The following is a 9,502-nucleotide window of genomic DNA, read 5'->3' as shown; positions in this document are numbered from 1 at the left end:
ATCAAGGAAGGAAGCTTCTTTTTATTTTTATTTTATTAATACGAGAACCAATCACACGGACCTTTTGAGGCAATGATTTTTCTAAAAAAAAAACAAAAAACTCAAATTCTTAAGATCAGTTTGGAAATATAACTCATCCAATTATTTTACTATTATTTATAAAATTATAAATAATTTATCATTATTTATAAATAATTTATTTTTATTATTTTATTATTTTTAAACTATTTTACTATTATTAGATGATCAGAGATATTCTAAGATTATGTTTAGATGTCAAGATCACTTCAATCCATCTAAAATACTCTGAGACTATGTTTACATGTCAATATCATTTTAATCCATCTCAAATCAGAGCTACTACTTTTTTCAACTTTAAACTGATTTTAACATATTTCATACATTTAAATATATATATATTAACTTATTTACATTCAAACGCATCTCAATAAAATCTAAAAAATACTATTATTTACTAATTAACTTAGATCATCTAAGATCACTTTAGTATTCAAATGCAGCTCTAACAATCTAACGGAGCCTTAATAATTTTTTTTTTCTTTTGATGGATAAATTTATTTGCTACTTTCTTTTTAAATAATAAACAAGGTTTTATTGAAAATAATAAGTGTATTTTCGTGGAGTAATATTGGATAGAGTTATAAAGTATACAAGTCTCATGTATTTTCGTTGAAGAAGGTGGAATCTATCATAGAAAAAATAAGTTTTTTTTAATATAGATATCAATTTTCTTTATCCTTTTAAATGAGCATGAGATATTTGTACATTCTATATAAATAATTTTCTATATTCTAAACTCATTCATTGACCACTCGTAAAAAAATACAAGTTTGCCATAAAAAAATATTATATACTATACTTCATTGACCTTTTTTCTTTTTATCTCATTCAGCAAATATGAAAGTATTCATATCCGTTCAATTTTTTTTTTCAACACAACTAGAATGAGAATGAGATATGAATGTAATATATGGCATAATTCTTTTTAAATATAAATTTTAAAGCAAAGTATACATCGCACCTCTGGCTAATGACCATTTTAGTCAAATAATACTCTTTGTCCAATTTTAACGTGAAGATAAACAAAAACCAAGAATATGTAAAGTCTCGATGATTAAATATTAATAAATAGAATATATTATAATTTTTTTAATAATCTGAAAATCAGATATATCAAAAACAATAGTTTATTTACCACGCGACAAAAGAAATGATAATTTATGATGCAAAAATATTTTTTTTTTCAAAATTTATTATCTATCTTAAAAAATATGATATATTAGCTACTATTTATTTTTACATTTCTATATTTATAATTTTTTTTATAAGATATGAAGTATTTTTTATAGAGTGTAAAGTATGAAATGACGAATAGTGACTGATAAGAAGAGTTTTTGAAAAAATATTAGTCCCCAAAATCTTATATCTCAACTTTGGCCGACACGTTTCAGGCTGCGTTTCGATGCAACCAAACGCAGCCTTAGTTGGCCAAAATTGGCCACAGATAGTTGACATCAACAATAATTTGGGTCCGGACAACCTCAGAGTCTTAGAGAAACTAGCAAATGTCAATAAAGGTGGCTATAGTTTTATGTGTGAAACAAATCCACCATTTTCAAATAATAACCAAAATCGCAGCGTGAAAGTCTGACCAAAAGAAGAAAAAAATAAAAAAACATTTTGAGATTTTTTTTTCTTTAAAAAAATACAAAAAGAAAACACATCCTAAAACTCTTTCAATCAAAAAATATTTTTTAAAAGGAATGATTTGTACAATTTTAACGTGTATAAAAGATGCTCGGAGAATGAGAAGTGATGAGAATTTTGTGAATAATAATAATGTTAGAATGCACAACAGAAAAGTACCTTAAGCTCAACTTATAAAATTGCTCCACAAGTTTCTCCAAATTGATAAATTTTAAGCGTTTCTTTTTAGTGGTAAAAGTGTATTACGTAGTATGAAATTAGAGTAACATTTAACAAATCTACAGCCTAAATATTTTATCAAGAGAGAACAAAAAGAGAGAGCCTTTTTCGAATTTCAGATAGTGTCAAAACACAATTGAGGAGGATTATATATAGTCCTCCTATACACGGTTGGCCTTACGTTACAAGCAGCTGCTGGAGGGGGTCAGCCCCACGTGGGCGTCCCCTCCATCTAACAAGTAAGATGCAGGTTTATGAATAGTAATAATAGTTTGAGTTAAATATTTTTTGAATTTGTTGAGATGAGAGAAAAATAAATTGAATAAAAAATATTATAAAATTAAAATATTGTTATAATATTATTTTTTAATATTATTTTTGTCTTGAAATTTGAAAAAAATGAATTATTTTTTGTTTGAAAGTTTGAGAAGTTGTAATGATTAGTGTGAAAATGTTAAATGATTAGTTTGAAATTTTTTGTGTTTGAGTATATTTGAAAAAGAAATTAGATTAGATGAGATTGGATGAAATGAGATGAAATTTATTACCAAACATTCCCTATATTTTTCCTTCAAAAACCTACATTGTAATATTAATAGACTCTATTATTTTTTCAATTGAAGTAAACGATATTTGCATACTCTAAAATTGTATATTGAATTATTTAATATTTTAACAACCCAATTACTTTTATAATAATAAACCCTTTAAAAATCTCATTTAAAAAAATTAATCAACAATTCCAAAATTTAATTTTAACGAAAATTCCCGTGGCCACAGTACATTCCTGAGCGCATTTATGGACTTTTTCGTGTGTCTATGGAGGTGGAATTTTCCCAATTTCTTGACCAAACATTATGCATTATAGCCTCCTGTTAATTTCTTTTTAAAATTAATAATGAATGATTAGCTAGAACATGAATTTTCCCCTATATAGTGTCACGGTTAATTACTTCCATTTTTAATTTTTTTACACTATTTTTATGTGCATGTTTCAATAATTTCTTACAAAAAAAATATTGTGTTTTTAAAATCTTAGAAGAGTAATATCTATTTTAAAGAATTGTGTTAAAAATTACTTATTAAGGCTTTTTATCATAACAATATGAATTGTGTATTGTTTATTAAAAAACTAAATATATATATATAATAGGAATCAAAACCTGATTAAATATTAATATATAATAGGAATCAATAAGTTTCAATTAATATATAATAGGAATCATATTGATTCCCCCCCCCCTCTCTCTCTCTTTCTCTCTCTCTTGTAAAACATCAAGGACTTCAGATCTAATTTTCGCTAGAGGGGAGGAGGCATCTGCTTCCTCCTCCTTCTCCATTTCCTTACTTCATTCCTCCATTCACCCACCTTGTCTATCAAAGTTTCTTTTGTTTAGTTTTATTTTGCTTTCTTCAATGTCAAAAAATACAAAGTTACAGCTTTCTGGCAACTTGAAAGAGACACACGCAGCACAAGTAGATTCACAGATCAAAAATCGTTTGAAAGAAAGTGGTGGTTTTGCAAAAATCACCGCCCGTGGTTCTCACGCTCCGCCCACATCTATGTGTGGTCCTCACGTGTCATCCCTTCCGGCAGCTCTTCTCGACACGCATGCCGGACTCACCACTACTAGACATTTCATATTTGACTTTTCATATTTGACATTTGTGGCTGAAAAGTGATAAGTGTGTTGCCTTCACAAGCCGTCACAAATTCTGAAATCTATCAAAGTTTGTCCAAACTATAATACGTTCTTTTTCGCATTTATCTTATTGTTTTCTTTTTTGGTTTCCTTATTATTAATTAAAAAGAAAAAAAAAGAGTTTGTTTCTCGAACGTTGATTTTTAGAGGTTAAGTCATCTCTTTCTATGAAGGATGAAATTGAATCTCTGTTTAAGAAAAGAGTGTTGTATCTTAGATATTTGTCTATAGAGAGTACTAGTAATAGTGAAGACCGGACTAATCACAAAAGGTAATAGTGTACTGGTGAAACTTCAAATGCATTATTTTGGTTTATGATGTCATGTTTGATATGAGGATGTCTCAAAATGTATTCGGTCATGGATTAAATTTTTCTGATGAATGAATGATAAAAGTTTTACTTAAAAGAAAAAATCAAATCATACTTTCTTTTTGCACAAAATTAAATTCATAAAGAGAAATTATATTTGTAGTCATGGAATATGCAAACGCCGCACATTCTTTTGAAAAAAAGTAAGTAAAGATAAGACTTATATGAAAAAATTAATTTTGTAATAATAGATTCCACTTTTATTCTAAATGAGTGTACGGTGCTTGCATAATCCAAAATTGTATCTAGCATTACTTAATTGACAACTTATGTGCCACACATTTAGTAAATTATTATATATTATATTATTTTAAAAAAATTATTATTAATACTAAACTCTAGATAATTAAAATAAATAAATATAATTTTTTATTAGGAAACGTTAAAATTAATGAAATGTTATAAGATTAATTTGATAGAATAAAATAATGCTTAGAAAACTCTGAATAAGGATTTTGGCCTATTAATTATATATAAGTTTGTGATTCTCCATCAATTACAATATCAACATAAATACATAGATAACGTGTAGGCCAAAAATCTATGTCCAATACTCTTTATATAGGAAAAGAAAAACGCTAGAGGCAAGCAGCCAGAGCACAACCAGCGTGTAAACGTTGATGTGGTGGGTCATGTCCAATACTCTTTATAAAACAACTGTGTTTCATCTGATTTTTCTAAGAAACAAAATGGTGTGTTCCATGAAATCCCTCTCCCTTTCCATTTATGAGGAACAATATCATTTAGCTAAAAAATGAAACTGATCGACAAGAAGAAAAAAAGTGCTAAGAACAGCGAATATCATGCTTTGTACTACAATATTTTTTCATGAGAGCTTACTCTGTACCACAACAACCATAGCTTTGGGTTTGTGTTACACGACTTAGTGACCTTGGGATAAGCACTTGTACCTTACAACCCCACACTTTGAGCTTGATTAAGTCTGGTTTATGTCTCGTCCATAACTGGTAAGATGTGAGAGGTTTTGCTTTAGTTTCAACTCTATTTAATATATATATAGCAGTCGATAATACTTTACCCCAAAAATGTATTGGTAGATCAGCATATGCCATCATCGACCACACCATATCCAATAGAGTTCTATTTCTTCTTTTTGCAATGTCATTCTGTTGATGTTTATATAGCATAGTATAAATATGTCTTATATTATTTAATTTGCAGAAATTATCTAAAGCTTCAAATTCTCTTCTTCTATCACTATTCAAACTTTTAATAGGCCTACCCAATTGGGTTTCTACTTCTATTTTAAATTTCTCAATTGCCTCAGATTTATGCTTGAGTAAGTAGATATGTCCATATCTTGAATAATCATCAGTGAAAGTAATAAAGTATTTTATTCTTCTATAGGTTTTTGTTTTAAAAGCTCCACAAACATCATAATATATAATTTCTAGTAAATCCATAGATTTCTAGCTTTTTGAAAAAGATTTACTACTCATTTTTCCTTTAATACATGGTTCACATATATCAAAATTATCTGAATTTATTTGTGGTATTAATCCCCTTTTACACATTCTGATCATCTTATTTTTATTTATATGGTCTAATCTTAAATGGTAATCATTCACACATTTCACTGACACATAGCCCTTACTTATTATAACGATTCCAAACTTAAATTCAACTGTGTAGCATTTCTGATCTAGTACAGGCACTGATACTGAATTCCTATAAATACTAGATACATATAAAACATCACTAAGTAAAATAAAAGAACCATTCACTTTGAATTTACATGTACCTTGCCCCAAGGCATCGTAGTATATATTGTTGCCCATATACACTATATTCTCTCTTGTTTGTTTATTTTCAAGTTTGACAAACACATCTTTGTTCTTGCATATATGTCTTGTTGCTGCAGAGTCAACTCATTATGAATCTGACTCTGGTTCCACTAGCATTACTTCTGAGACTGTCATCACAATTTCCTTACTTTCTTATGTTTTTCCCTTATTAGAACATTGTGTTTTGTAATGTTAATTCTTTCCACACTTAAAACAGTTTCCAGAAAATGGTTTATTATGTTTCCTTTTTTAACTATTTTTTTTTTTCTTAAACTGTTTTGACTTCATCTTGTTATGTGTTGAACGTTTGTCCTGAGCCATCAATAAATTGGATGATTCACTATCTTTATTCCTTATTTTCATCATTTCTCCTTCAAGTACTAGAAGCGATATCATTGTTACTTCATTTTCACTGTATGTTAAAGAAGTAACAATGCGATCCCAAGATGAAGGAAGACTATTTAGTATGGTTGTAACTTACATTTTATCAATTAGAGGATGACCAGCATCATGTAATTCTTTTGTAATTAACTCTATTTGAAGTACATGATCGCCAATATCATCATTCTCTTTCATACAAGTTCGGTTATACTTATCCAATAATAACTGTATACAAGTATTCGACCTTAAACCATACTTTGCTTCAACTGCATTTATAATTTCTTTAGCAGTTTCATAGTTTTCAAATAAATGAATAATGTGATCATTCATACAATGCAAAATTAAAATTTTTGCCCATGCATTGTGTTCTTCCCATTTATCTTTATTTGAAACGCTTCTCCCACTTTCACTTGCATCATTTTATACAATTTCTTCACATGGCTTTGGTGTTTTAATATATATAAGGTCTTTTCATGTGTTAGAAGAAAAGTTACATGCCTTTTCCATGCCCAGAAATTTCTTCCGTTCAGTTTTTTCTATTACCAAGGGATCAATACTTTTCTTCGGTGCCATAAATAATAAACCTTAACAATTAATCAACAAGAAGAATGTAGAAATAATAAATGTGTACTATTTAAATATAATAGTTCAACCATGAAAAAATTAAAACTATTACAAACTTAATAGTAATAATAGCCCTTGGATTTAATTTAAGGTGGCAATCTAGAAATTCTCCTACGATATTTTAAATAAGGAGAATAATGAGAGTGACGCCCCGATCGAGGATATCCACGACATTTCCTTAATGTTTCACCTATTTCAAAGAATTTATGGCTATAATTTCGACCAACAGGTGCTTTGTAATGTTTTGGCACGAAATTCGAGGCACAACTGCTTTTGAACGGACCAAATTGGGTTTACAATGATCTCGAACGGTCCAATTGAACAAATCTGTCACGGTCAGGAAACCGAGTAAACTGGTTCAAACCGAGTTTTGGAGAAAACCGGCAGTCGACGGCTTGGTTAATGGCTTCGTTCGTGGCTCGGCTCAGAGAACGGCTTGAATCTCGGCTTGGATATCGGCTCGGCTTCAGATTTGGTTCTTCAGAATTGGGCAAAACGACAATGTCTTTCTTGCCCTTTTTTATCCTCCCTTGGCAAATGTCGTTCAGCCAAGATAAGTTTGAAAATATTTACCGTTGAACAAAACGATTTCGTCCACCTTCTTTTTCCTCGCACTGGACTTCTTCCAAAACAGAAAAAATTGTATCTTCACTTCCGTCCGGTGAAATGGTCACCAGCTTTGAGGATTCTGACCTACTCCCGAGGTCCACGACGTCTGGCAGCGATGATGAACTCCGGCAACCCCCCCAGAACAGTAACAATGGGTGATAAAAAGTTAGAAAATGCATTATTTCTTTGTATAAAAATATTCCAATAATTTTCTTCAAAATAATAACAACTTACAAGATTTTGAAGATTTCAGTATACTCTAATCCTCCCACCGTGATTTGAAAAATTTTCTCTTTTGGATTTTCAAGCAAACGAAGATTATTATAATATGTAAGTGTGGTTGCCAAACCAAGCACTTGCTTATTTATCATCTTCGCAATGCGCGAAAAAATTTTCTCTGTCATGACTTGGCTCTCTGATACCACTGTATAATTATTAAGAACAAATAGAAGTAGAATTTTGGCAATATGGTGATATTTCCGTGAGGGTATTTGTCCCACAAGTTGATGATGAACAAAATGAATTGAGTGGTTTTATTTGTGCACCAATGACCCTTATTTATAGAACATCATGCACCGGTTGGCAAAGGGCATAACTATTGGTAATCCAATAGTAACTCAAAGGTCACAACCTTAAGAATTGACACAACATTTTGACCAAATCAAAAGGTTGTGTCTTTTGACACTTCACTAGTCATACACAACCTTTTGACTAAATCAAAAGGTTTCTTGACACTTCCTTAAACTTCACCCCTCATGGGAACCATTGTCATGTTAGAGGGTGTCATTCCAAGGGGTACACAGTTTGATGATCACACCTCTTAGAATAATAGGTTCACGCATGTGGGCTCTGTTTCGGTGGTCTTTCAGCATGGCCGCATCTGTTGCAGCTTTCCATTGAATGGATATGTTCTTTTTTGTGGTATAAAACAGAGGCTACGTCGATATCCCTTGGGCATATTTGGTGGTTCCTTGTGGTTGGCTGTAGTGAAGGAGTAATGTAACTCATGTCGCAGTCATGATAGTGTGCAACGATAACGGCGAGAGTCCACCATGGCTTGAGTGCATGATGCATGTTCGTTGGAAAGAGCTGGGGCTCTTCTTCTCCACCCGAGTCGATGGGAGGTTGAGCGGCAACCAAAGAGCTTGAAGAAGATGAACGTACACTGGGTCTATATATATACACACAATGGTGGCTGAAGCGAGGTAGTTCATGGGAAGGTCGTGCATTATGGGTTGAACGTGTGGTGGTATGTGCATTGCTACGTGGGTAAAAAATAGGAGTCGTGTAGGATTTTTCCTTTGCATGAGTACGTCGGTTGCAAGAAGAAAAGTGTTTATATTCAAACAGAGATATGTGGCTTAAAACGGTTGCAAAATATGAAATGAATAAGAAAAGAAATAATATGATGAAAAGAGACGTATAATAATTTATATATTAAATAAGAACGTTTGAGAGAAAACTGTTTGAAAGATGATGGAAGGTCTCAAACTATTTAAGCTAAATAAGAAATATTATTATTAAAAAATATTAATAATTATAATAAAAATAATAAAAATAATAGCTATAATAAAAATCCATATTTAAAAAAAATGAACAACTTATTAATGTCATAAAACTCGATAAAATGATAATACTAATAGTAACAATAAGAGGATTATACAATAATATGAAAAATTGAAATATCAAAATATTCGCATTTAATCTCTAAAACTATTTGGGTCGGGTTGTTACATTCTCAATCTGAAATTGCCTATTTAGGCCACTTCGGGACAGGGAATTAAAGCTGACCTTGATAAAATTAAAGCCATGCTGAATTGGCCTGTGCTTAAGTCTATTAAGGCTCTACAAGGTTTTTTGGGCCTCACAGGGTATTATTGGAGGTTTGTACGGGGGTATGGAGCTATTACTGCCAAGTTGACAGAGTTACTGAAAAAAGATAGTTTTAGATGGGATGCCCAAGCCCAAACTACTTTTGAAGAATTGAAAAATGCCATGACTCAACCTCCAGTTTTGGCTTTGTGAAATTTTCAACTACCATTTGTTATTGAGTGCGATACTTC

The sequence above is a fragment of the Juglans regia genome, chromosome 15, assembly GCF_001411555.2.
Source record: "Juglans regia cultivar Chandler chromosome 15, Walnut 2.0, whole genome shotgun sequence".
NCBI lineage: Eukaryota > Viridiplantae > Streptophyta > Magnoliopsida > Fagales > Juglandaceae > Juglans > Juglans regia.
The sequence above is the reverse complement of the archived record's forward strand: the minus strand, read 5'-3'. Positions refer to the sequence as shown.